At 38.7% G+C, this 26582-nt stretch overlaps 1 pseudogene; it reads left to right on the top strand.

Moving 5' to 3' along the window:
* Nucleotides 1-213: 213 nt before the first annotated feature.
* Nucleotides 214-3864, top strand: LOC121267214 (annotated as a pseudogene).
* The last annotated feature ends 22718 nt before the right edge of the window (nucleotides 3865-26582 follow it).

Below are 26582 nucleotides of genomic sequence, written 5' to 3'. Positions count from 1 at the left end.
GAAAGACATGATTTACAAAATGTCTTTTTGAAAAGTCAAATGCATAAGTAAAGTCTCATGTCCATGCATTCATTGTTAAGTTTGCTTACGATATCTATTAAATGTTATTTGTTTACTTACTGAGATTTCTCGAAATCTCACTATTGTAATTTTCACTATCATTCCCCTACTAGGAATTGTAGAAGTTGTGCTAGGTACGCAAGACCCTTAGACATGAACGAGATTTATGAGATTGTGGAGGACAAGTTCACAGTGGAGGCTCGTCATCAATCCACTCTAGAATTGCTTAAGTTTACGGCTCAACGGCTCAAGAAAATTATAGCAAACCTCAATGAGTCAAATGTTGGATTTTCACCCTTGAATCCTAAGAGGATTTTGAGATTTAAGAACGATATGAATTTCGTGTCAAGGTATCTGGAGCAAGCTAGAAATTCTTCTGTAGAAGCTTAGGAAGTCGTTGTTGAGTTGGGATGCTGGATTTGGACCCCTGAAGATTAGGTGAGTGTTCTTAAGTTTAGTTCAGGATGGAACCCTGGTTCTGATCCATAGACTTTTGGGAAATGACTCTTTTGATAAATGGATGTATTGGTCCCGCAATTTAGGAGTTCTTTGGGAAACACTTAACTACTTTTGATGACTTTTATGAAATAAGAAATATTGGGATTTTATGTTCTTCAGTACCCTGATTATTGTTCTATTATTTGACCTAAGTTGACTTTCCACAGCGATATACTGCATCCTGCTAGTTATCATTAGGTGCATTGCATCTTATCTGTCATGTACAAGGGGTATGTAACCTTGTGTTTCATATCACAACTCTTCAGTTCCCGTCAAATCCGAAGCGAGGGCTGGGGGCGCCACAGAGTGCTATGGATACCATCCTCTACAACTACACCGAATGCACCATGCACGCTATTCCTAGCGAAAAAGCTCAGTGTCCTCTCCAATGGAAGCAAAGCTCAGAGTCCTCTCCAATGGAATCAACAGATGGATGTCTTGGCTTTTTCTCATGTGCCACACTTCCAATTGTTTTTCAGAAAATTCCTCCATCTATGTTACCCATATTTCCCATCTCCAACATTGGTTACTGGCACCAAATTGGTCCCCTCAATAGGCCTCTATATACGACTTCACCTCTAAGGTGCTGGTCATGAATTTTGCCATACCCCTAGAGTTGAAGTCTTTCACTTTAAATGACTGAAGAATTGTAGGTGGTTGTATAGGCCGAGACCCATTACAGAAGAAGGAAGAGAAAAAACTATGGCCAAGTATCATCCATGAAGATTGACACATCTTTGCTCAAGATATGCTCTGTTCCCAATGCAAGAAGTTTTTCTAAACTCTAGCGACCCCCCAGCCTTGAACGCACTTCACGTTGACCAGCAACCAACCCATGCTAACTCTGCTGAAGGATAACTTTCTTGCTACACACTGACTCTTTTGAATGACACTTTAATCGTTTGTTTTCAGAGATCAGATGAAATAAGTTGAGATTAAAATTAAAAAGTTGAATAAAATATTGTTAGAATATATTTTTTAATATTATTTCTGTTTTGAGATTTGAAAAAGTTGAATTGTTTATTTTATTTTGTGTGTGAATTTGAAAAAGTTGTAATGATGAGATGAGATGTTATCAAAGTTTTCAAAATTTTGGGTTTTAGTCTTGAAAGCAAACCAGGAGGCAGTTCAAGAAGCTTAGAACAAATAGAAAACCGATATGAATAAACCAAATTTGAAACCATGGTTGATACAAAAAACATGATTGCAAAGATGTGTGAAGAGATTGAGAGTTTTTACGTGTGAGTCACCGGAAATGGCCACCATTAGAGAATAGCAGTGAGAGAGAGGGAGAGGGAATTATGATGAATATCATATGTAATTTGTAAAAATTGATGTTTTATAATTAATTGTTATGCTTCTCTTGCAGAAATGTATTGCTTCCATCACTTCGCTTCCCTTTGATCTGGCCATTCTTTGTTGTTATAAATAATCTTATTGGCAAATACCATTTGCTTTCAACTCAAGCCTTTCCTAATGAAGAGGAAGGGACAGATGAAGTCACAAGTCATATTCTTACCACCATAATAAATGCTCATAGGCCAAATGGAAAAGTTTGTACTATTGTTAACAAGCTGTGTGAATCGAGAAATCTTTCTACTGCTGCTAGAATACTTCATTCCTTACGTGATAAACATATCTTTCTGAGCCCAATAGCATTTAATCTCTCGCTAGTGTCAGCAAATGAAAGGCATGACATTGATCTTTTGTCTCAAGTTTTCAAAGATTTATTGGTATGTTGGGCATTCGTCCTATTGTCTTAAGGTTGCCAAGGCTTTTACGAAGACAGATGATGGTGTACAGCTACTCAGATTCATCAAAGAAGTGTCAGCATTGACCTCTTCAAGCGTAATAGTTCTTAATAGAATAATCTCTACGTTTGCAGAATTTGGTCAAGTTGAAAATGCCCTTCTAATATATGATATGATTAAGAGTCTAACATGTAAACCAGATTTAGTAACATATAATACCATTATGGATATCTTGGGTCGTGCAGAACGCACCAATGAAGTTCCCGGTGAGTTTATGTCCATGAAAGAAGCTAGTATTTTGCCAGATACCATTTCTTAGAATACATTATTAAACAACTTGTAGAAAGTTGGGAGACTGATTTATGCCTAATATATTTCAGGGAAGTGGGTGAGAATGGAATTGAGCCAGATTTGCTTACTTATATTGCATTGATTGAGAGCTTTGGTCGATCAGGTAACCTTGAGGAATCTATAAGACTCTTCAACAAGATGAAGCTAATGCAGATTGTTCATTCTATCTATTTGTATCATTCACTAATAAATAATTTTAAGAAGTTAGGGAAGGTGGAGTTGGCGATGAAATATTTGGCAGAAATGAATTCATGTCTTTCAAAGCATGCTGGTCCAAATGATTTCACAAGGAAAAAAGGTAGTTGAGCACTTAGATAACTTCAAGGTCTCCATGTTCTTTGTTTAATACAAGCCAAGATATGTCTGGAAGTCTTTGGTGGTGTGGGTGGTATTGGTATGTGGTTCTGCCCTTTTTCTATCCTTCTTTTTCAGTAAACGCTCAGTTGATCATAAGATAGGAGTGCTAGTTTGTTTCATTCTAATGGGTTTGTTCCACAACCCAAACCACAGACTACTTATGCAGTTCACCCAAGGACAACTCCATCACTCTTATCAGCATGATGGAATCATTATTATTAGCATCATCTTAATGATGAATGCATGTGAAATGATATACTTCATTTGTAGTTGACTGGTCTAAATGGAAGTTCAAAAGAAGTTGATTCAAAGTGTTGGGGAAATCAACACAGCGGAAGGGATAAAAGCGATAATAAAAGAGTACACTCTACGCACTCAGTGACACCAAGAATTTAACGTGGTCCGGCAACTACCTACATCCACAGAAAAGAGCTTCACTATTAAATAGTGATACACAAGAAAATATTACAGAGGAGGAGGATCACACTCCACTCAACTCAACTCTCTTCTTTTCTCTCAGAGCTCTCCAGGCTCTCTCTCTCTTTTCTCTTCTTGGGTGTGTCTGAAGCTCTCGCTTGGAGCTTCAATTTATAAGCGAATGTATATCGCATTACCGTATGAATGCATTTAATATGCATTCAATAGACAGTTGGGCCCTGGGCGCTGCGCGCTGGAGGTTGAGAAGCAAGCAGTCATTGTTGACTGCTTGCTTGGGGCAGGGACTTCAACATAAAGTTCAATAAACGGTAATAACGAATTATTGTTTCCCTGTGGTGATAGGTACTGAAGCTCCTATGTTGATATATCTCGTGTACCCCGAAAAAGTTTTAGAGGATGCACATGGGCAGCCTGCTTGTTCATCTGACTGGCTTGTGTTGCTGTGTAAATTTCAGTTGCTAATTTGGGAACCATTTGCAAATTTTTAACATGCTTCTAGAGGTTGATATCATTTGAGGATGATCAATTACTGGTACCTGTTCAAGATTTAAGGTAGGGCATATGCTGTATTGAAGGATTTTTTCCTAAGTCGCCTCGTCATAGAATTTTCCTCTTATGAAATTCTTTTCAAGCTTTTGAATCTAGGATTTTGTCAGTGTCAAGGCTAAAACAGTCACTGCACCAAATACTAGCTCAAAACCATCACAGCTTCTGCACTGCAATGCAATCACGTAACCGAGAGAAAACAGCACATCCCTACTATACCTTTTGTGACAAACTTTACCTTTTTTCAGTCTAGAATATTTTATTCTCTATACAAGGTTGTTAGCATGTGCCTATAAAAGGCATTGTCTGTAATATTGATTCATTTAGTGAAATATACAAAACACATTTCGTAGCATGGTACCAGAGCTCGTATGGGACAAACATCCATGGCAGCCCCCTCTGATTCTTCTTCTTCTCCCTCCCCTACTCTTCTTCATCCTCATCCAAATCTTTCACACACCATTACAGTTAAGCTTACACCCGAAAACTATCTCTTATGGAAGGTACAACTAGTTCTGTATCTTCATGGGCAGCATCTCTACAAATATGTAGATGGCACCTGCCCTCCTCCAAAACCTGAACTCCCTGATTCCTCCCCAAATCTAGACTATGATTCATGGCTTCAAACTGATCAAATGGTAATGTTTGCCCTCATTTCTTCCCTTTCAAAACCACTTATCGCCCAAGTTGTTGGTTGTAAGACTACTCGAGCTGTTTGGCTCTCTCTTGAGTCCTCTTTTGCTACTGGTTCTCAAGCCCACGTAGTCCAAACCCAACTACAGCTTACCTCCTCAAAGAAGGGTTCAGATTCAATCTCCACTTACTTTCACTGACCAAAATATCTGGCTGACACCATGGCAGCTGCAAGTCACCCACTTCCTCCTTCTAAGTTTCTGCCATACTTGCTCGCTAGACTCGGCAGTGACTACGATGCCCTTGTTACCTCAGTCACTACCTGTATTGAATCAATATCACTTGAAGAATTATATGGCCACCTTTTAGCTCATGAAGCTCGCATGCTTCACCACTCAAATACCCAGCTATTTCACAGTGAAACTTCAGCCAACTTCACTACAAAATCCCATCCTGCCCAGGGTGACCGAGGACCTCAAGATGGTCACAATAATTATCGTGGTTGTGGTGGTGGCCGTTATAACTCCCAATGTGGTCGAGGTCCCTTGTCAGGTAACAGTGGAAATAATTTTTCCTCTTCCATTAACAATTCTCTGATCTATCAAGTGTGCAATCGCCAAGGGCACTCTACACTTTCCTATCTCTACTGCTTCAACCAGGCTTACACAACCTCACCACTAGCTTCAGCAAATTTCTCATCCAGTTATTCATCTAATACAAACTGGTACCCAGATACTGCAGCTACCAATCACATCAACAAGTGATTTAGCTAACTTGAATTTGCATGCTTCTGAGTATCATGGTGATGAACAACTCCGAGTTGGTGATGGATCACCCATACCTATATCCCACACTGGTTCTGCCTCCCTCCTTCTACCTCACTCTACTTTTACTCTCAACAAAATTCTTTGTGTCCCTCTTTCCAAAAATTTGATTTCAGTCCAACAATTCTGTGTTGATAACAACGTCTCCCTGTCCACACCTCCATCAGCTCAAACCAGCTCACTTTTAGTTCCTCTTTGGCACTCTTGACTCGGCCACCCATCTATCAAGCTAGTTCAATCAATACTTAATCAACACAATCTACAATATGACCCTTCTATGTTACCTCTATTTTGTGATGCATGTGCAATGGCAAAATCCCATAGAGTCCTAGCTCACTCACGGCTAAACCGATCTGCTACACCATTTCATCTTATTTTCTCAGACTTATGGGATCCCTCACCACATGTATCTCATGGTGGATTTAAATATTATATTAGTTTGTTGATGAATTTTCTCGATATACTTGGTTATTTCCTCTTAAGAATAAGTCCCAAGCATTTGATATATTTGTTAAATTTAAAGCTCAAATTGAACTTCATTTCGATATCAAAATCAACCAACTACAATCTGATTTTTTTTGGGGGGGGGGGGGGAAGTTTAGACCATTTTCAGATTATTTAGCATCATGTGGAATAAAGCATTGTGTTACATGTACAGACACACACACTCAAAATGGTATTGTTGAGAGAAAGCATCGCCATATAGTTGATACCAAGTTGGCACTTCTAGCTCATGCATCAATTTCATTCACATTTTGGACTTATGCTTTTATTCATGTCGTGTATCTCATTAACCTCTTACCTTCATCTTCTCTCAAAAATTCATCTCCTCACTTACTTTTAAATAACAAAAATCCTGATTACACTAATTAAAGTGTCTTTGGTGCTGAATTCTGGCCATCAACCTCTCCATACAATTCAAATAAGTTTGCATACAGATCAATTCCCTGCATTTTTCTTGGACATGGTCCTAGCCACAAAGGCTTTCTTTGCTACAACATTCCTCTGGGCTATATGTATATCTCAAAAGGATGTCAAATTCAATGAAAGTAAATTTCCATTTGCCCATCAATCAAAGCCCAAGCCCACCTCACTACCCACTTATGTGGCCTTACCTATTTTTCCTACGAACCTCTCATCATCTCCTTCCTCAACTTCTATTCTGGGCCCCCCACCATCTCCTTCCTTGTCACCTTCTCCCTCCCTACCTCCATCACTAACATCAACAACATCATAGAGTCTTTCTTCGACTGACCCTCAGCAGCATGCACACTCACCAACACATCCCATTTACAGATGGCATTGTAAAATGGCCTCTCCCTCGTGTTCATGCTACTTCACTTAACTCTATTCTTGAGACTCTGTCATTTTACACAGTTGCTCAAAAATATCCAGAGTGGTGCAAAGTAATGGCTAAATAATTCAACACCCTTCTTGCCAATCAAACTTGGTCTCTAGTTCTAGCATCTCAAGCTACCAACATCGTGACCTACAAATGGATATTCTGAACCAAAAGGCCTGTTGATGGCTCAATTGAAAGAAGAAAATTCGTCTCATTGCCAAATGGTTTCTACAACAATCTGGCATAGACTTTGAAGAAACATTTAGTCCAGTAGTAAAGGCCACGACAATTTGCATGGTTCTTTCTTTGGCAGTTTCCAAACACTGGCCCATTCAGCAATACGATGTGCAAAATGCATTTTTGCATGGTCTCCTCAATGAAACCATGTTCATGTCTCAACCACCAGGATTTTCTAATCCACAATTTCCATCTCATGTATGCAGGTTAAACAAAGCCATTTATGGCCTTCGTCAGTCTCCATGAGCTTGGTATTCTAGGTTGAGTTGCCGACTTGTGGATCTTGGTTTTACAATTTCTGCAGCAAATCCTTCTATGTTCATACGTGTGACTGCCTCCTCTGCTACTTTTGTCTTGGTCTACGTCGATGATTTCTTAATCACAAGATCATCCATTCAGTGCATCTCTAATCTACTGCACTACGAAATGAATTTCCAATAATTGATCTTGGCAGCTTGAATTTTTTTCTGGGCATTGAAGTGACCTTTAACTCAAAAGGATTACTTCTCACCCAACAAAAGTATATCACTGATTTACTTACTGCACAAGACAAACACGCACTTAGCAAATCTTGTAAAATTGGCCATGGCCACTTCTGATAAACTAAGTGCATTCATTGGCAATCTTTTTTAGGACCTAACATTATATCAAAGCATCGTTGGCTCGCTGTAGTACTTATCCTTCACACAGCCTGATCTTGCATTCGGCATAAGCAAGGTATGCCAATTTATGCATGCCCCTCACATACCTCACTGGATAGCCGTTAAGTGTATACTACGATATCTTAAACACATGGCTACTCTCGGTCTTCAGCTTTCCACTTCATCCTCTTTCAACATTACAACTTTTCCGATGCGGATTGGGCTGGGTGCCCCGACGACAGCACTCCACCAGTGGGTTTTGTATCTTCCTCGGCAACAATCTGATCTCCTGGTTATAAAAGAAACCATACCGTTGCCGAGTCTTCAATTGAGGTAGAGTTTAAAGCAGTTGCAAACACAATTGCAGAGGTTATCTGTCTACAACACCTTTATTGAGACCTCAGTTTGTCACTTACCAGTGCTCCTTTACTCTAATGTGATAATTTAGGTGCTGCTTACCTTTCCTCTAACCCAGTGTTTCATGCACGAACAAAGCACGTCGAGATCGACTTCCCCTTTGTTAGAGATCGTGTCCTCAATAAATCGTTGAATGTGGCTTTTATTTCTGGCAAAGATCAACTTACCGACATGCTTATCAAACCCTTAACAACAACACGCTTCCAGCAAATGTGTTCAAGTTTTTGTCCAAAAAATCTGCAGCTTCACCTGAAGGGGGATGTCAAGGCTAAAACAATCATTGCACCAAATACGAGCTCAAAACCATCACAGCTTCAAGACTACAATGCAGTCATGTAACCGAGAGAAAGCAGCACATCCATGCACGTCCCTATTGTACCTTTTGTAACAAACTTTACCTTTTACCAGTCTAGAATATTCTATTCTCTGTACAAGGTTGTTAGCGTGCGCCTATAAAAAGCATTGTCTATACTATTGATTCATTCAGTGAAATATACAAAACACACTTCGTAGCAATCAGAGATGGATTTGCTCCACAAGTTAGGTGTGCAAAATAATCTTGGCCTGGCGGTCGATGCCATCAGAAAGTGTGCTCCATGGTTCAACTTGAACCACTTGAAATATGTTGTAGTAGGTAATAGCGTTCACACAATTCATTCAGTGGCTATTCCAGCTCTTGTTCTTATCTTTCTAAAAGAATATGATGAATGGACACTAGCTTTTTGGGTTCTGACCCTTGAAGCATACAATTGCAAAAAGGTGAAGAAAGTGAATATGTGTGTAATATGTTAATGTGATTTAAGAGGCATACAAATAGTCACAAGCAAAAAGGTAAAGAAAAAGGTATTGTTTTGGACTATGTACAAGTGCAATCACTAACTCCTTACTTACAAACGGTAGGACTGTTGGGGCATAATGTAGAGTACGTTCACAATGTTGGGGCATTGTGAGTCATGCGTGAGACGCACTCACCACTCGTCTGGTCAGTTTTCTTTTGCCATCCAACAGATCGATGGCTAACATTATGCCATTGATGTGAATGGCATAAAGTATTTAGTTTTCACCAAATCAATATTGAAGTCGTTTTCTTACATAATGTTAGCCAATCTTTTTGTCAAGAACTTCTACACCAATTTTATGTTTGCTTACATGTGATTGAGGTGAGGCTTGAATAGTGAGTTGAAATGAGATGAGTTGAGATAAAAGTTAAAAGTTGAACAAAATATCGTTAGAAAATTAATTTTTAATATTATTATTGTTTTGAAATTTGAAAAAGTTGAATTACTTATTATATTTTGTGTGAAAATTTGATAAAATTGTAATAATTAGATGAGATAAGTTGAAACCATCTTTGTACCCAAATCTAGCATGTTTTCTATAAGAAAAATTTTACTCATCATCTTTATATCACACACCTTCTTTTATTTTTTATTTTTTTATCTTTTTCATAGTAGGTGTGTGATATAAAGATGATGAGTAAAACTCTTTATATAATTATCAATAAAAAATTACAGTAATTTTTGTGTAACTATTAAGTGTGACACCCCTAACCTCCGCTTGGGATGGAACAGAGACTTAGAGCGTCGGGACATGTAACACAAAGTCACATACCCCAGTTCATGATAGTTAATATGCAATGCATCCGTATGTAACTACTAGTACGTAATAACCGTAGCGAATAGAAGGGTGAAAACAAAACTTTTGCTAGAATAACTAAAACATCCCAATGCATTACTGATCATCATAAGTTCAAAGCCAAATTGTAGCATAACTTAATACAACTAGATATTAAAGTCTTCAAAGTTAAATTAATTGTTTCATGCGTTCTAGAGCATGAAGGACTAGGGCTATAAACATGATGATCAAATCTAGTCTCCTCTCGAGATCAGGCTCCTTCTCAATCAGTCAGATCCAGTACTCCATCTAATACGTCCTCCTCGTATCCTAACATAACTTCTATCATTCCAAGTGAAATGATAGTGGGTCCACAAGGGGTGAGATTTATATGAAATATCAGTAAGTTAACAACCAACTTGCACAAAGATAAATTATACATGAAGAATGATAAATATATTATTTTTTTTATTAAGAGCCGGTAGCCACACACATAGCAGCCTCGTCCCAAGTTTATTAAAAAGCTCTCACTTATGACGGAGGAATACCGTGGTAACATCATTACACTTGGGGGCTTACAGGATAAAATGCTATATACTAACCCAAAACCAAGTATCAAAATAAGCCAAGACCAAAACAAATTCTAACAAGCCTCAAAAAGACTAAATAAGTCGCAACTCGACGAAACCAACGTGTTGAACGTAAATCAAAGAGCAACAGACCACATTGACGTAAATCAAAATGTAAACGCAGCTGACCACATTGAAGAAAAAAAATCAACACATTGAAGAAAAAAAATCAACATAAATCAACGTAAACTTAAGGCTAACAAACTTAACCAAGAGGGAAAAAAAAACAAAAAAAAAAAAAACAGCTCAATGACCCCTCAAGTATAACAAGGACAATTTATCCATTCTAATCAATCCTTTAAGGTGCTTTGGAACATGCAAAAGAGATCTCCAAACCAAAGTCGAACCTTAAGCACCAATTTTTACTAAATAATCAGCTGGCGCATTTCCTTCTCGATAAATATGATTAATAACAAAATCCCCACCTTCATACAATCTCATCGCCTCCTCCCAAAAATCTTCTAAGTACCACACTTCACAATACTTCTTCTAAATCCAAGATACACAAACCAAGGAATTAGACTCAATGTCCACCTGATGTAGTCCCAAAGCACGACAATATTTCAACCCTATTTATAAAGCGTTCAACTCAGCAAGATTATTAGAACCCTCCCCAAGATAGGATGAAAAAGAAAGCACCATATCACGACACAAATTCTGAATTATACCACCCCTGCACCTAAACTCCCCGGATTGCTGAGGCTACACCCATCAATATTTAATTTAAATCTTCCATGTCTAGGCCTCACCCAACTAACAAATGTAACCTTCACGGATTTAATCTGAATAATCGGAATATTTAAATCACTCAACCTCGCCTCATCGGCAAAGGTAATCTTTGTTAATGTAGGCAAGCTACTTTGTACTTTCCTTAGCCACACACAAATAGACCTCCAAAGCCCTTCCGCCGAGATGCATTTACCTTCCATCCTTCCCTTACACCTACATTGCCATAACTTCCAAATAATAATAGAGGGAAGAATACCAAAAATACAACCCACCTGAGACTTGTTAGACGCACGTCTAAACCAAAGTGAAACCAACTCAAACCATTGTTTATTTGGGTCATAAGGAATGCCCAAGATAACTAAGAACCTCTTCCAAATTCCGGAAGCCAAATCACCTGCAGCAAAAAAGTGATTTAAATCCTCATACCTTCCTTGGACACAACAATTACGTTTGGACATAATAGGAATACCAACTCTCCGGAACCTATCATCAACACTTAAACTGTTGTGAAAAGCCTTCCACATTAAAATAGAAACGTTTTTTGGTAAAGTTTCGTGCCACATCCACTTAGCCCAAGGTGCAGCTGGCGCTGAAACCTGAATACATTGCCAGGCACTTTTGATGGAGAAGCTGCCATCTTTATTATGAAGCCAAACAAGTAAATCTTGCCCAGCTTTGTGAGCACCCAAGAAACTACAAATCTCCTCCATTTTTTGTAACCCCACAAGCCTTTCTAAGACTTCAATGTCCCAACCATTTTTCAATTTTTAAGTCAGTCAACATCAGCTCCAGCACATCCACCACAAGATATGAATTAGCAAGAGGTCATTCATTCAACCAATGATCCCCCCAAAATGAAATATTCCCATCCCGGACTCTCCATCTTGAATTATCTAACACCACCGGAATGCACTTCACCACCATCTTCCAAAACCGCGAGCCCTTTCTGGGGTCTAATAAAGAAACATGTTTATCACCAATATATTAAGCATGAAAAAATTGTGACCAAAGATCATTCCCAGTCATAACCTTCCATTCAAATTTTATATGAAGCAATGTCTAAACCTCATCAAAACCACGAAGGACAATTTCCCCCTCATCAGTTGGCTTACACAGCGAGTTCCAAGCCACCCATTTCTTTTTATCCTTTCCATCTTTTTCCCCCAAAAAAAAAGAGCTCAAAGCCCTATTTAGATTTTTCAAAATTCCTTTTGGCAATTGAAGGATAGACATAATATGAATAGGCATAATAGCTAGCACATGCTTCAACAAAATCAACTTTCCACCAGTCGAGAGACATTTTAACTTCCACCCCCCAAGTTTATTCCTCACCCGATTGAAAATAGGATCCAAAGGTAAATTGGTTAGCCTCCCATTTACAATAGGTGCACCAAGATAAGTAAAAGGAAAAGTACCTTCGATAAAACCAATGATATTGAGTAGCTCCCGCTTCTGCCCTGTTGAAAATTTCTTCGCAAAATATATGGTCATTTCCTCCTTACTCACTTGCTGCCCAGACCAAGACTCATAAGTCTCAATCACCTTCATCAATTCTCTTATCAACTTCTTCCCTCCATTAGAAAAAATAACAACATTATCCGCATAAAGAAGATGAGAAACAAGAGGCGTACCTCTTGGGTGAGAGGAATTTTTAATATTGCCACACAAAAAATTCTTCTTTATTAAGCAAGAAAACACTTCTTCCATAATGATAAAAAGATATGGCAATAACGGGTCACCCTGACGCAATCCCCGACATCCTGGAAAAAAAACCCCGAGATGTGCCATTCATCTTGATTGTATACTAAGGCAAAGCAATACAATTCCTGATCAATTCACAAACCGAAGGAGAGAAACCAAAAGCTGCCAACACATGCAAAAGAAAATCCCACTCCACCCTATCATAAGCCTTTGCCATATCAAGCTTCAAAATAACATTACCACCCATTGCCTTCTTATCAAGAGAATGCACCATTTCTTGCGTAAGGCTAATATTATCGAAAATACTTCTACCTGGAATAAACGCACACTGCTCTGAGGAGATCAAAGAGGACAAAAAAGGCGCAAGCCTTGCCACCAATATCTTAGTGCATAGTTTATAGAACATGGAACATAAGCTGATAGGCCGAAACTTATCAAATCCCATCAGTTGAACCATGTTCTGAATAAACACTACAAAAGAAGCCATATAAAATATGGGAAGAGGAACCCCTCGAAAAAATTCCCACACCGCCTCCACCACCTCCGAATGAACAATATCCCAGCATGCACGGTAGAATCCTGACCCGAAACCATCAGGCCCCAGAGTACTCTCTATGGGAATACTGAAGACTACTTGTTTCACCTCTTCTTCTGTAGGCAACAAACAAAGTCTCAAATTTTTCTCATAAGGAATCACATTAGCCACTAAGTCACCCAAATCCGGCAACACTACTCGTGTAGACTAGCCCAAAAAATCCATGAAATATTGCACGGCACCATCATGGATTTCTTGCGGTGATCTTAACATGAACCCACTTGGAAGGCTCATCTCCATGATCCTTGCTTGCTTTCTCTTATTAAGAATGCCATGAAAATAATGGGAGTTTTATCACCAAGATGAAGCCAAATGTCCAACTCCATTTTTGAAGCAAACAAGTCAAGCTCCACCTTTTCATCATACCTAATTTGTAACTGATCTTCCACCCGCTCAATACGATTTTCCAACTCCTAAATGTGCCCATTCGTCCATCCAAAAATTGACTTATTCCATCCTTTGAGAGCTATTTTTACGCTTTTGAGCTTTGCTACAAGATTCATGAGTCCACTGCCGACATGAAATTGTTCCCAAGCCTCTCGAACGCATCTAGTAAAATCAACATGATCCACCCACATTTGCTGAAAACGGAACGGTGACGGCCCATACCCTTCAACATTTTTCACTAGAGAAATGACCATAAGCGCATGATCCAATGAGGTAATAGGTAGATATCTCATAATTGAATCCGAAAATGCATCAAAAAAATGCTGATTAACCAAAGAACGATCCAACTGAGCCCAACTACGAGAACGACCGGCTTGCCCGTTCCACCATGAGAATCTCTTGCCCAAGAAATTTAATTCCAGTAATCCGCAAGAGTGGGTCCAAGAATTAAACTCCTCCATAGCCACCACAGGTCGTGGACGACCACCAAGTTGCTCCCTATCAGAAGCAATGATATTAAAATCCCCTGTTACTAACCATGGATCAGCTGAGTTACACTCCCTGCCAAGATCTGCCCATAGCTCACACCTTTGCTCATAAGAACATTTAGCATAGACAAAAGAGATTTTACAATTCATCATACCAACAGTCACAAGAACAGAAATTTGTTGAGTACCACAACTTACCATACTCACATAATATCCTTCATCCATAAGATCCACAATTTACCATCCCAAGCACCATTTGAAAAACCATAATCAAAACCCAGCATCTTCTTAACTTCATCCAGTTGCTCATCCCGTTAAAAAGGCTCTACTATCGTAACAACTTTCGGTTTATACACTGGCATAATCTTTTTCAACCTACTCCGAGAAGATCTTACCCCTTTATCATTCCAATACAAAATTAGACTACTCATAAATTCAATTTGGATGACTGGGTAATAACCCGCTTACTGCTACGGACTTTCGTGGTTATACCCTCACCCTTTTTCTTCATTTGCACAGGCATTTCAGAGTCAGAGAAAACATCCTTTGCCTATACCATTTTTCTTTCCATTATCTCAGTATCAGATACTGGCCAATGAATCAGCCATATCAATAGTATCCCCATTCAACATTTGCGCAGAGGCCTGCCCACCACATAGACCACCTTGGGCATCTACCGAATGATTAACCACAATGGAGACAAGAGTCTCCTGATCCACTTCCTCATGATTCAATCTCAGTGCTTCTTCACCCTGTACATTAATCCCCATAGAAACAAAGGAACCCACCACGCCAAGTGCTATACAAGGTACCACCTTCGTAAAAACCAGAGGATCCTCTTCAGAAACCACCCCAAACTCCACTACTTTCGGAACCATTTCCATAGCACCAGAGCACGGCACTTCCACCACCTCTAAAGCCACTGAAACCATCTCCTCAAGAACAGAGGATACCACTTCAGAGGATACCACTTCCGTATGGGCATGCAAGACCCCATCCTTTTCCATATCCCTAGAGCCAATGCCATGAACATCCACCGATTGTAACGTAGCGTCGTCTTCGCCTTCCATAACAACTCTATGCTGATCAACACTAACCAGCACATCAAAAGCCATTGGAACCACCACATAGGATACCAATTCTGTATGGACGTGCACCCCATCCTTTGCCATACCTCCAAATTCGATACCATGCACATCCACAGAATGTACCGTAGTCTCTTTCTCACCTTCCATATCAATGCACTACTGATCAACACTAACCAGCACCAAAGCATCCGAAACTTTGCTTTCTGTAACCATCACCGCCACATCTGTTAGCGCTGGATTCGAACATGATGGATCCACAACTTTCAACTGCTTTGGCACTTCCTAATACACAATTCGAGCAGGTTGCCTCTCTATCTCCTTCCTTAAAATACCTTTCTTGCAAGTCTTCAAATTATACCCTTAGATTTTACATTTGGTGCAGAACGCAGGCATCGTTTCATTCACCACCTCCTGCCTATGACTCGCAGGACAAGATGGTGCACCAATCCAAAAAGATAATAGAGGAGATTTAGCAATATCAAGTTCTAAACATACCCTTGGTCCGTCTGTTGTAGCACACCAGGTAGAGTTGTCACTTCGAATATACTTTCCAATAGGCGCAATGAGACTTTTCAGGATGGAAGGATGATAAAAGTTTGAAGCCAAACCTGGTAAGAAAATCCAAACTGGAACCACCGACGGCTCCTCCTCTTCAGAAAATTCAGGGGTCCAATGAAACGGTCTATACACCACTCCATCTATGTCGCAAACTTCCCTGGAAAAAGCCTTGTTGAAATCCTCCTCCGACATTAATCGAACAAACACATTGTGCGGCTTTCTCCTGGCTGAAACCACAACAATACCATATAATCCCCATCGGTTTTTAATAAAGAGTCTGATCGCATCCAAGGGTGGTCTCTATCTAAGAAACAGAAATCCTTGATGGCAGAAATACATCAGGGATTGGATGAGGGGTTGCATATAGGAGATCTGCAAAAGAACACGAGTTCCCCGCTGTCATCGAGCCACCAGTGCCCCCCACGGCACCCATGCAAAGAGCACACGTAAAAGCTTAGCAGAGCAAAAGGGTATTTTCAGAATACATCATTGGGAGACACACATGTCCGATTATATATATATGAAGAATGATAAATATGAAATGCATGAAGTGTAGAAAAATGTGCATGTGTCTCCCATCTAAATTCCTCAACATTTTCAGAAAAACGGAGACACATATTTTTGTTCAGAGAACATTTTTACTTTAATTGTCGAAAGATAATATTTTCATTATAAAATTTCATCATTTTTAGCAATTCATAAATTAATCATGACGTGTGGTATCGTCACAGTTCCCCATGTATACTGTGAGTACCTGCCAGTGACCATAGTACAACTCACGTTGAAACTACGTTGTCTTCAGACTCGTTCTCAACACATTGGTAATGTAACATAACATCATAACATGTACACCCACCAACCTTAGGTATCATAAAGTTTTTGACTTCGCTCCTGCGTTCTTTAAGAAAAACCCATTCGAAACTTGGTAACTGTTCTTCGTCAACCCAAGAGTTACCACTCCATTCTTAAACACTTCAGAGTGGATAGAGGAGTTCTACTAAGATAATTTCTCATCCTAGCCTTTGGGGTCATGAAAAATGTGTTTCATGACATGTGCATATCCAGCAAGCTTTTCATATGAAAATGACATTTATAGATGCAATATGCTAAATGGTAGAAATAGCATATGTCATGTAAATATGCACTCAACGTATCATATAACATGAAATTTTATGCTAAAAGTGATAACTGAAACATGAATGAGGCATTTATCAATAAATCATAAATAATATATCAAAATGTAAGTTAGAGGCCAACTTACAAACTTCCTAAGTTTTCAATAAAGGTCATAGTGGCTAAAATCAAATTCATACTAAGTTAGGATTAATACTACTATTGGTGAGGTTCATAAGCAAGGGTTTCAAAAATGAGTATTCACAAAAATACCCTTAAACTTTCCAAAATTGCCATTAAGGCCCTAAATTTTCACTATTTGTAAACAAATTTCAAATTCAACCAAACTTCATGGACCTCATATTTTTTATATTCCAAAATCATCTAAAGTCTTAGATTTGTAAGATTCAAAGTGGAACTATCTCAAATATTCCAAACCCATGGCATGCATTCTAGTTGATGCCTTCAAGTGTTTTCAACTATTGATCCCAACTTTCTTTAATCATAAACAATCACTAAAGTCTTTAATGATATATGATAAACGCAAATTCTTGGATAATCAAGTTCATCCCAACACTTAATCATGGCTAAGAACCTTAATTTTCAATAATCCTTCATTAATCAAGTTTGATATTCTAAGTGCAAATTATCAAAGTATGCTTGCAAAAGCTCGTCCAAATCATGAAAATTTCATTGTTATCCCAATAAGAAGGTTCCTATATGCTTAATCATCAAGCCTAGGTGGGACAAATCATGCTTCATGCCTTAATCACAAACTTAATAAAACCTATGCATGCTTTGATGATCAAAACAAGATAGAATTAAAACTCATCATGACATGCTTTTAAACCAAGAATCAAACCTTCCATAATAATTCTAAGACATTAATAAATCATATCAAAACATAATTAAGAAATGCCATAGCTAAATCCCCACGTAAAACCCTTTACACTTAAACCATCCTTTAATGACCCGATTTTGAACTAATCATGATGTTCTTCTCTAATATAATGCCCCGATTCCGAAGGTCCGGAGAGTTAGCTCTTAATACTTAATATCAACTTCAATAACACAACTATAAAATCCAGAAAACTCCATAAAATATTTAATTCATTTACTCAACCCAAATATTTATGTTCCTTCATAAGAACAACAAAAAAATTCTCAATAACATAAATTAAAAACTCTCCAAAGACTCAAAAATATATTTTACTCACCAAATCAAAATAACCTAAAATAAATCAGTTTACTAACTACGACTCTCAAATAAGCACTTGTACCCTCAAGCACTTATTCCACTACAATCATCACACCTTGCTAAAACTTCATACTCTTGTTCTCCAGTTGAACCATCAAAATTATCTGAAAAATATTTAGAGATAAAGAGTGAGTTATCAACAACTCAGTAAGCAAAGAATATATACTAGTATGCAAATATAAGCATTTACAGATTTCAGAATGCAGAACAAAATATTTTTACTTTCAGAATGCAAAATCAGAACTTGTCATCAAAAATATCAGAGTGAAAGTTTTAGAAAATATTCTTCTTCAAAGTTTTTTGGCATAGCATAACTGACCACCATCATACCAGAACAACATATCACATCAGAGGCCATGTTTAACCCCGTGGTAGGGTTGTGCAAACCCCAGCAGCTAACCGAGCAGAAACAGAATGTGAATCTTCCCCTTATTTATTCTCGGAGTCCCGAGTGTACACACAGGAAAGTCCACTAGAAACTACCATTTTGTTTCCAAAGTGGGTGTACCAGAAACAGAACAGTTTGTACCAACCCAAGCAGAAACCACTATTAGCACCTGTGGTAGGACAAACAGATCACCATCCACAAACCAAATTCAGATTCAGAATGTCATGCCAAATTTTTTTAGAAATCACATCATATTAGAGTACAAACATCTTCAAAATAGAACAGAATCAGATCATAAAAATATAATTTATGCACAAAATTTAATATTCGCTTTCTTTTGCACAGTTCAGAAAAAAAAATGCCAAAAAAATAAGCTCAGGTCTGCATCAGTCATGCCAGAAAGTACTTATTCTTATACAGAATTTCATGAGTAATACAGAATAAATAACTGAGATTGTTTCAAATTTCATTTCAAAAAAAAAACATGCATATTTTTCAAAATTGACCTCAGTCCATTTTATTTTTATGCAAAGTTTAGCATAGGAACCCAGTTTTCCTGAACTTCTTAGCTTTTCAGAAATTCTCCATGGCAGTACTGAACAAAAAAATCGATCGTCACCTATAAAATAGTCACGTACTCCCATAAATTTCCAATTAGCCATGTATTTCGATATTTAAACCTGAAATCAATCTAATGTAATTCCTCAAAACCTAAAATTTTCATAATTCCTAAAATACCATCGTTTTCCAAACCCATCAATATCCACTTAAATTCTCCGACTAAAGCCTTAAATATTAAAAATATTTCTATGAAATAAGATTTTTGGTACTAGTATAAAGTGGTATTAGACCCACTAAAAAAAATAATATATTGATTCCTATAAATAGACCCATGGTTACAAAAATAACATAAAAAAATGCTTGTTGTATGTAATTCAAAGACAAAATTGTAATAACAACTAAGCATTACGCAAAAAACTCAATAAGCCATGTTTTCTTTTTCTTTTTTCTTTTTCTTTTTGTTTACAGGGAGAATACATAGACCCAAGTCGTGCGATGGAGGCTTATAGTGACTGAAGGAGGTCGTGACGGGACAGGTGGGTGGGAGGTGGCTGAGACACGACGGTGGAATACTGAGAGAGAGAGAGACCATGGTGATAGGGAGGACTTGCGCACTGAGTACAACAGGGAGCTACAGACTGGGGTCACCCATGGCAGCGTCCAACGGTGGAGGCTTATCCTCCAGCATCTTCTGTTGTCAACGGGGTCTTATGCGGCTGCGTGGGTAGTGGCTTAAGGTCAGTGGGTATTTCAGACAAAGATACTCTGTTTTTGAAAGCCAAAACAGAGGCACTTACGATTTTGTATAGGCTAGGCATGATGGTGATATGAGGGAGAAGCAAAGACGTGGTTAGCTTAGCTTCGGGGTGGCGAGGTTGCTGGAAGTAATGGAGGCTATGGGCTATGGGAAGGCCATGAGGGTGCAACTACGTGGGATGCTACGGTGTAGTTTCGGTTTGTTCTTGACTCTCGGTGATGGTTAAGCAGGGTCTCCTTGGGTGGTGCACTGGCAATGGCCTACGGCGAAGCAATGTCTGCTCACGGTGGAACTACTCCAATGAGAATGATGCTGCCATGAAAGGGGCTTCCCGTGAGGTTGGGGTGGTGTTTTTTCGAGTGGGTGAGGACCGGGTTGAAGGGTGGTGTGCTATTTGCAAAGAGGAGTTGCTGTCTACGGTTTCGTGTGGCAGGGCAGCGGCGTGAGGTTTCTTTGTGCAGGAAGTATGTGTGTGTGTGTGTGTGTGTGTATATATAGGTGATTGAGCATAAAAAGAAAACCCTAGAGGCGGATACAGCAACCCCAATTTGTGTTTTCTTCATGCACGAAGGATGTGCATAAATAGGTGATTGAAAGACCAAGATAAAACCCTAGAGATGAGAGAAAGTGGCGTGCATGCATAGGGATAAAACGGATGTGAAACCGTGTATAACGTGGAGTCTGAAATAAGGTAACACGGGCTTGGGCTTTTTCAGTGAATTATAGGCCTTGACTCAACATAAAAAAAAAATTATAAACCAACTTGTCCAAAAAAATTTCTCATCCCATAAAAAAGAATTTTAACCTCATAATCGAACCCAACGAAAACAAAAAAAAAAAAAACATAAGCCCGCAGTACATTCTAAAAAAACTTTATCCGTAATGCCAAAAGGGCTTTTCATACAAAAAAAAAATTGTTATAAAAAATATCAGAGCGAGAGTTTCAGAAAATATTATTATTCAAAGTCTTTTGGCATAGCATAACTGACCACCATCCTATCAGAACAACATATCACATTAGAGGTCATGTTTAACCCCTGTGGTAGGGTTGTGTAAATCCCAGTAGCTAACCGAGTAGAAACAGAATGTGAATCTTCCCCTTATTTATTCTCAGAGTCCCGAGTGTGCACACAAGAAAGACCACTAAAAAAATCACTTTGTTTCCAAAGTGGGTGCATAAAAAACAGAACAGTTCGTACCAACCCAAACAGAAGCCACTATTAGCACCTGTGGCAGGTCAAACAAATCACCATCCACAAACCAAATCCAGATTCAGAATGTCATGCCAAAAGTTTTCAGAAATCACATCATATCAGAGTACAGATCATCTTCATAATAGAATAGAATTAGATCACAAAAATATAATTTATGTACAAAATTTCATAGTCGCTCTCTTTTGCACAATTCAGAAACAAAATGCTAGAAAATAAACTCATGTATGCACCAGTCATGCCAGAAAATACTTTATTCTTATACAAAATTTCATAAGTAATGCAGAACAAATAACTGAGATTGTTTCAAATTTCTTTTCAAAACAAAACATGCATAATTTTCAAAATTGAACTCAGTCCATTTTATTTTTATGCAAAGTCTAATATAGGAATCTCGCTTACCTGAACTTCTTAGCTTTTCAAAAATTCTCCATGGCAGTACTAAACAAAAAAATCGATCGTCACCTATAAAATAGTCACGTACTCCCATAAATTTCTAATTAGCCATGTATTTCGATATTTAAACTTGAAATCAACCTAATGTAATTCCTCAAAACCTAAAATTTTCATAATTCCTAAAATACCATCATTTTCCAAACCCATCAATATCCACTTAAATTCCCAGACTAAAACCTTAAATATTAAAATATTTCTATGAAATAAGATTTTTGGTACTAGTATGAAGTGGTATTAGACCCACTAAAAAAAATAATATACTTATTCCTGTAAACAGACTCATGGTTACAAAAATAACATAAAAAAATGCTTGTTGTAATTCAAAGGACAAAATTATAATAACAACTAAGCTTTACGTAAAAAACTCAATAAGCCATGTTTTCTTTTTCTTTTTTTTCTTTTTGTTTACAGGGAGTATACATAGACCCAAGTCATGCGATGGAGGCTTACTGCGACTGAAGGAGGTCGCAGCAGGGTAGGCGAGTGGGAGGTGGTTGAGACACGACGGTGGAACACTGAGAGAGAGAGAAAGAGATGAGTGTGAGAGAGAGAATGGAGAGAGAGAGAGAGAGAGAGAGAGAGACCATGGCGAGAGGGAGGACTTACGCACCAAGTACGACAGGGAGTTACCGATTGGGATCACCCAGGGCAGCGTCCAACGGTGAAGGCTTGTCCTCTGGCATCTTCTGCTATCAACGGCGTCTTATGTAGCTACGTGGGTAGTGGCTTAAGGGCAATGGGTATTTGAGACAAAGATACTTTGTTTTTGAAAGCCAAAATAGAGGTACTTATGATTTCGTGTGGGCTGGCAAGGTGGTGATCTGAGGGAGAAGCAACGACATGGTTGGCTTGGCTTCGAGGTGGCAAGGTTGTTGGACGTAACAGAGGCTGTGGACTATGGGAAGGCCGTGAGGGTGCAACTACGTGGGAGGCTACTGTGTAGTTTCAGTTTGTTCTTGACTCTCGGTGATGGTTAAGCAGCGTCTCCTTGGGTGGTGCACTGGCAGTGGCTTATGGGGGAGCAAGGTCTGCTCACGGTGGAACTACTCCAATGAGAATGAAGCTGCCATGAAAGGGGCTTCCCGTGAGGTTGGGGTGGTGTTTTTCCGAATGGGTGAGGACTGGGCTGGAGGGTGGTGTGATGTTTGCAAGGAGGAGTTGTTGTCTACAGTTTCGTGTGGCAAGGCAGCGGCGTGAGGTTTCTTCGTGCTGGAAGTATGTATATATATAATATAGGTGATTGAGCATAAAAAGAAAACCCTAGAGGCGGAGACGATAACCCCAATTTGGGTTTTCTTCATGCACGAAGGATGTGCATAAATAGGTGATTGAAAGACCAAGATAAAACCCTGGAGATGAGAGAAAGTGGCGTTCATGCATAGGGATAAAACAGACGTGAGACCGTGTATAACGTGGAGTCTGAAATAAGGTAACAGGGGCTTGGGCTTTTCAGTGAATTATAGGCCTTGACTCAACTTAAAAATAAATAAACCAACTTGTCCAAAAATTTTTCTCAGCCCATAAAAAAAAATTTTAACCTCATAATCAAACCCAACGAAAAACAAAAAAAACATAAGCCCACAGTACATTCTAAAAAAAATTTATCCGAAATGCCAAAAGGGCTTTTCATACAAAAAAAAAAAAAGACTCAAGAAAAATTTTGAAAGTAAGTTGGGTGCTGGACCCGGGTGTTACATTTAAACTCCACCATATCTCATACCAACGCTTTAAAACAAAGCTTGACATGAAAACTAAGATCAAGAGTAAGAAAATTTACAATTTTCGTGGCCTTCAAAGCTCTCAAGACAACCTTGCTCAAGAACACTCAAGAACTTACCAAAAACCTACTCGGTTTCATTCTATTGCTCTCTATGGGAGAGAAGTTCTCTCAAGACTCAAGAGAGAGCTTGGAGTTGAGATGTGGAGGAAATAAGGAGGTGAAGGGTCCTTTTATAGGCAGCCAAAGGGAGGGGACGTTGGCCTTGGTCCAATGTGATTGCTGGAAGGTGGTGTGAGAAGCTGAAATTTCCAGATTTGTACTCCATCACTTGTGTCATCCTGTGCAAACACAAATAGTGCCCTAAACCACCATGATTTCACTTCTACAGTTGCCACATTTCTCCTATGGGGGCTGGTCAAGTCGTGGTGCAGAAAAAATATAAGGAAAACCAACAAAACCAACCTTGGGCTAACGAGTTCAAAGTGATTTTCTTTGGACAGTTTTGCTCATTGTCTTGACTCATCCTTTTGACTCATCATCATGGCTGATTTGTGTAGGTGCAAGGTCACTTCTTGAAGGCTTTTTCTTTTGGTAGAAGGAGGAGGGTTGGCTACCAAGTGATCATGGAGGTGCAGTTAAAAAAAGATGATGCAATGGAGGGTGGTTGCTGAAATTTCAGATTGCCTTCATCAGCTTGTGTCCACTTGTAACGGGGGAATAGTGGTCTAAAACCATCATGATTTCCTCTCTATTTTGGCTACAATGGTCTTGCAGTGGTGGCTAGGTCGTGGGGCATGGTTCAGTTGACAAAAAGTCAAGCAAACCACTTGTGCTAACCATCGGGTTCAAGTGGTTTTTACTTGGTAGATTTGAGCTTCGGTTTTGGATGGTTTTGGTTGAGAAAATCTGAGTCAAATTTCTCATGATGGTCATGGGTCCTCTTGGGGATTTGGTGGTGATGGAGGTGGCATGTGATGGTGGCTCAACCAAGGTAGATGGTTGGTTAAATCTCAACCCAACCGGTTCCCACTCAAATTAGACTAAGGTGCAATCGATTTGGCTTCGTGGTTTGGTTTGTGAAACCAATTTCGTCCAAGGTTTAATCTGGGTTTGAAGGGGTTTCATGAGGTGTCTAAGGACCATATTACTCTTGAGTAAATGGCACAAATTATTGGACCTAAGGACAAAACTGTCCATGCACTCAAAGGGGATACACATGAGCCGATTGATGCAAGTTGGGGGTTTGATATGTCATTTTCTTTAATGACATGTGGGGAGGTTTATCTAGGGTATTAGTAAGGTCTAGTTATGATGAAATGAAATAATAAATCAAGAAAATTTATGATTAAAAGGTTAATAAAAGATTAAGACGAAATTAAGCCACAAAGCATGGCTTAAAGATCACTAATCTCTTGTATGTTGATTAATGGTCTTAGCTAACTTTCAAAACTTGATTTGGGCATTTAGGGTGTGATATGGGCTTAAGGAAACCCATGATATGGTGCATTGGGCTTTCAATTGGAAGTGAAAAAAATAGAAGACAAGGCTTTTAGGCTTTGATGGGCTTACAAGGGTCATGAGTGTGGGTCAATGGCTCATGGGCTTTTGGGCTTGAGTGAGAGGGGGCTTTATTTTCAGATTTTGAGGGATTAAAAAGAGGCTTCAAGTCCACAAAGGTAGGGCTTGACAGGGCTTGTCTTGACCTAATTGGGTCATAGGTCAATTCTACACCAAGTTTTGCCCAAAGGCCTTAAGCCTTCCTTATACTTGGGTCAAAGCTATCTTAAATTCCTAAGATGCTTGGTTAAAGGCTTTTGAAGCTTAGCCCATAAATGTTCTAAGGTCCTAAAGGCCTTTCTAGTATCACTAATGGGCGTGTTTCTCTAACCCTTTGCTTAATGATACTAAGTGTCAATATCTAAACTAATCTCACTATCAACATTGAAATAGGTAAATAAAGTAAATAAAATAATAAAAAAATAAAAGAAAAAAATATATTTAAAACCCAAAATCATAAGCTTAATCTAGAGCGTTTGGGGATTAATCCTAATGATTAATTAGTTGGAGTGTTAATTAAATCTTACGGAGTGCCATCTTTCTTTAAGTTCGAACTTATCTTTATTCACATATTATTTCTTATGAGCGGGGATACACATGAGCGGCACTTGCGTACTCACGACTGCATCTATCATTTTTCTAAAAGCGTTGGTCTTTGGAGATCTGAGAAGAGAGATGCCAATGCAGTATAACATCAAATGACAGGAGGTGCTAAATTATTAAATGTGATGCTGCTCTCAGTCTGCAGTGCATTGCATGCAATCTGGACATGGTGTCCAAGTATTTATCAATCATTGAGAATATAAACACAGAAAATCGCAAGCATATATACGTACGTTTTAGGTGCATAAATAGACTGCATCTGCAAGTGGTACAATCAGATATTATTTATAGGCCTCCCATATGTTGCCTCAAATTCGGCTTGAATCTCTTCCAATAATGAATCGTCTTGTCCAATCAGATACAACCAGAAACCTTGTCCGCCAGCTCACTTGCTTGCTAAATTCTGGAAAGAATTATTCTAAAATCAGATGCAATAATGTTGCACACATTGCTGATATCTGGACAAGCAAGCACATGGAAAACATAAACAGCAGAATATAATTACCTTGCATATACAGAATACCAGATCCACCGAGTACCATGACCTACCGAAACCCAGTCTGCAGGTGGCTCTGCAGCTGCCTACTCTCCATCGAAAGGAGCAAATTGCCCAAAATGCTTGTACCCTGCAGTTCCAAGTTATCATCGGTAGGATAAATGAAAAGTAAAGGAGTGAAATATAAATAAAAAAAATTATAATTTTCTCCCCATATATAATGTTCTCCACTATATCTAGCAAAAAATGTAACATCTTTTCCAGAAGTGACATTTTCTTGCAAAGATTGTAATAAGAAAGCAACTAGTACTCTTTGACATCAGTCACTTGTAAGGCTAAAGAAACCATCTAGCATGCTGGTAGTTAGGTAAACTATGTTGATCCTTTTGAGGATAGTTGCAAATTCACATATCCCAGAGAACAAAACTAGCTTCTGTACTTGATAGAGCGATGAGATAGATTGACTGACCTCCAACTCATACGTATGAATTTCATCAAATACGATTTTCATCCACATAATTCCACATGCATCACGATACACACAAGATGTTCCTCGACAGTCTTGCTCTAATCACACA

The sequence above is a fragment of the Juglans microcarpa x Juglans regia genome, chromosome 5S (assembly GCF_004785595.1).
Source record: "Juglans microcarpa x Juglans regia isolate MS1-56 chromosome 5S, Jm3101_v1.0, whole genome shotgun sequence".
Classification (NCBI taxonomy): domain Eukaryota; kingdom Viridiplantae; phylum Streptophyta; class Magnoliopsida; order Fagales; family Juglandaceae; genus Juglans; species Juglans microcarpa x Juglans regia.
The sequence above is the reverse complement of the archived record's forward strand: the minus strand, read 5'-3'. Positions and strand labels throughout refer to the sequence as shown.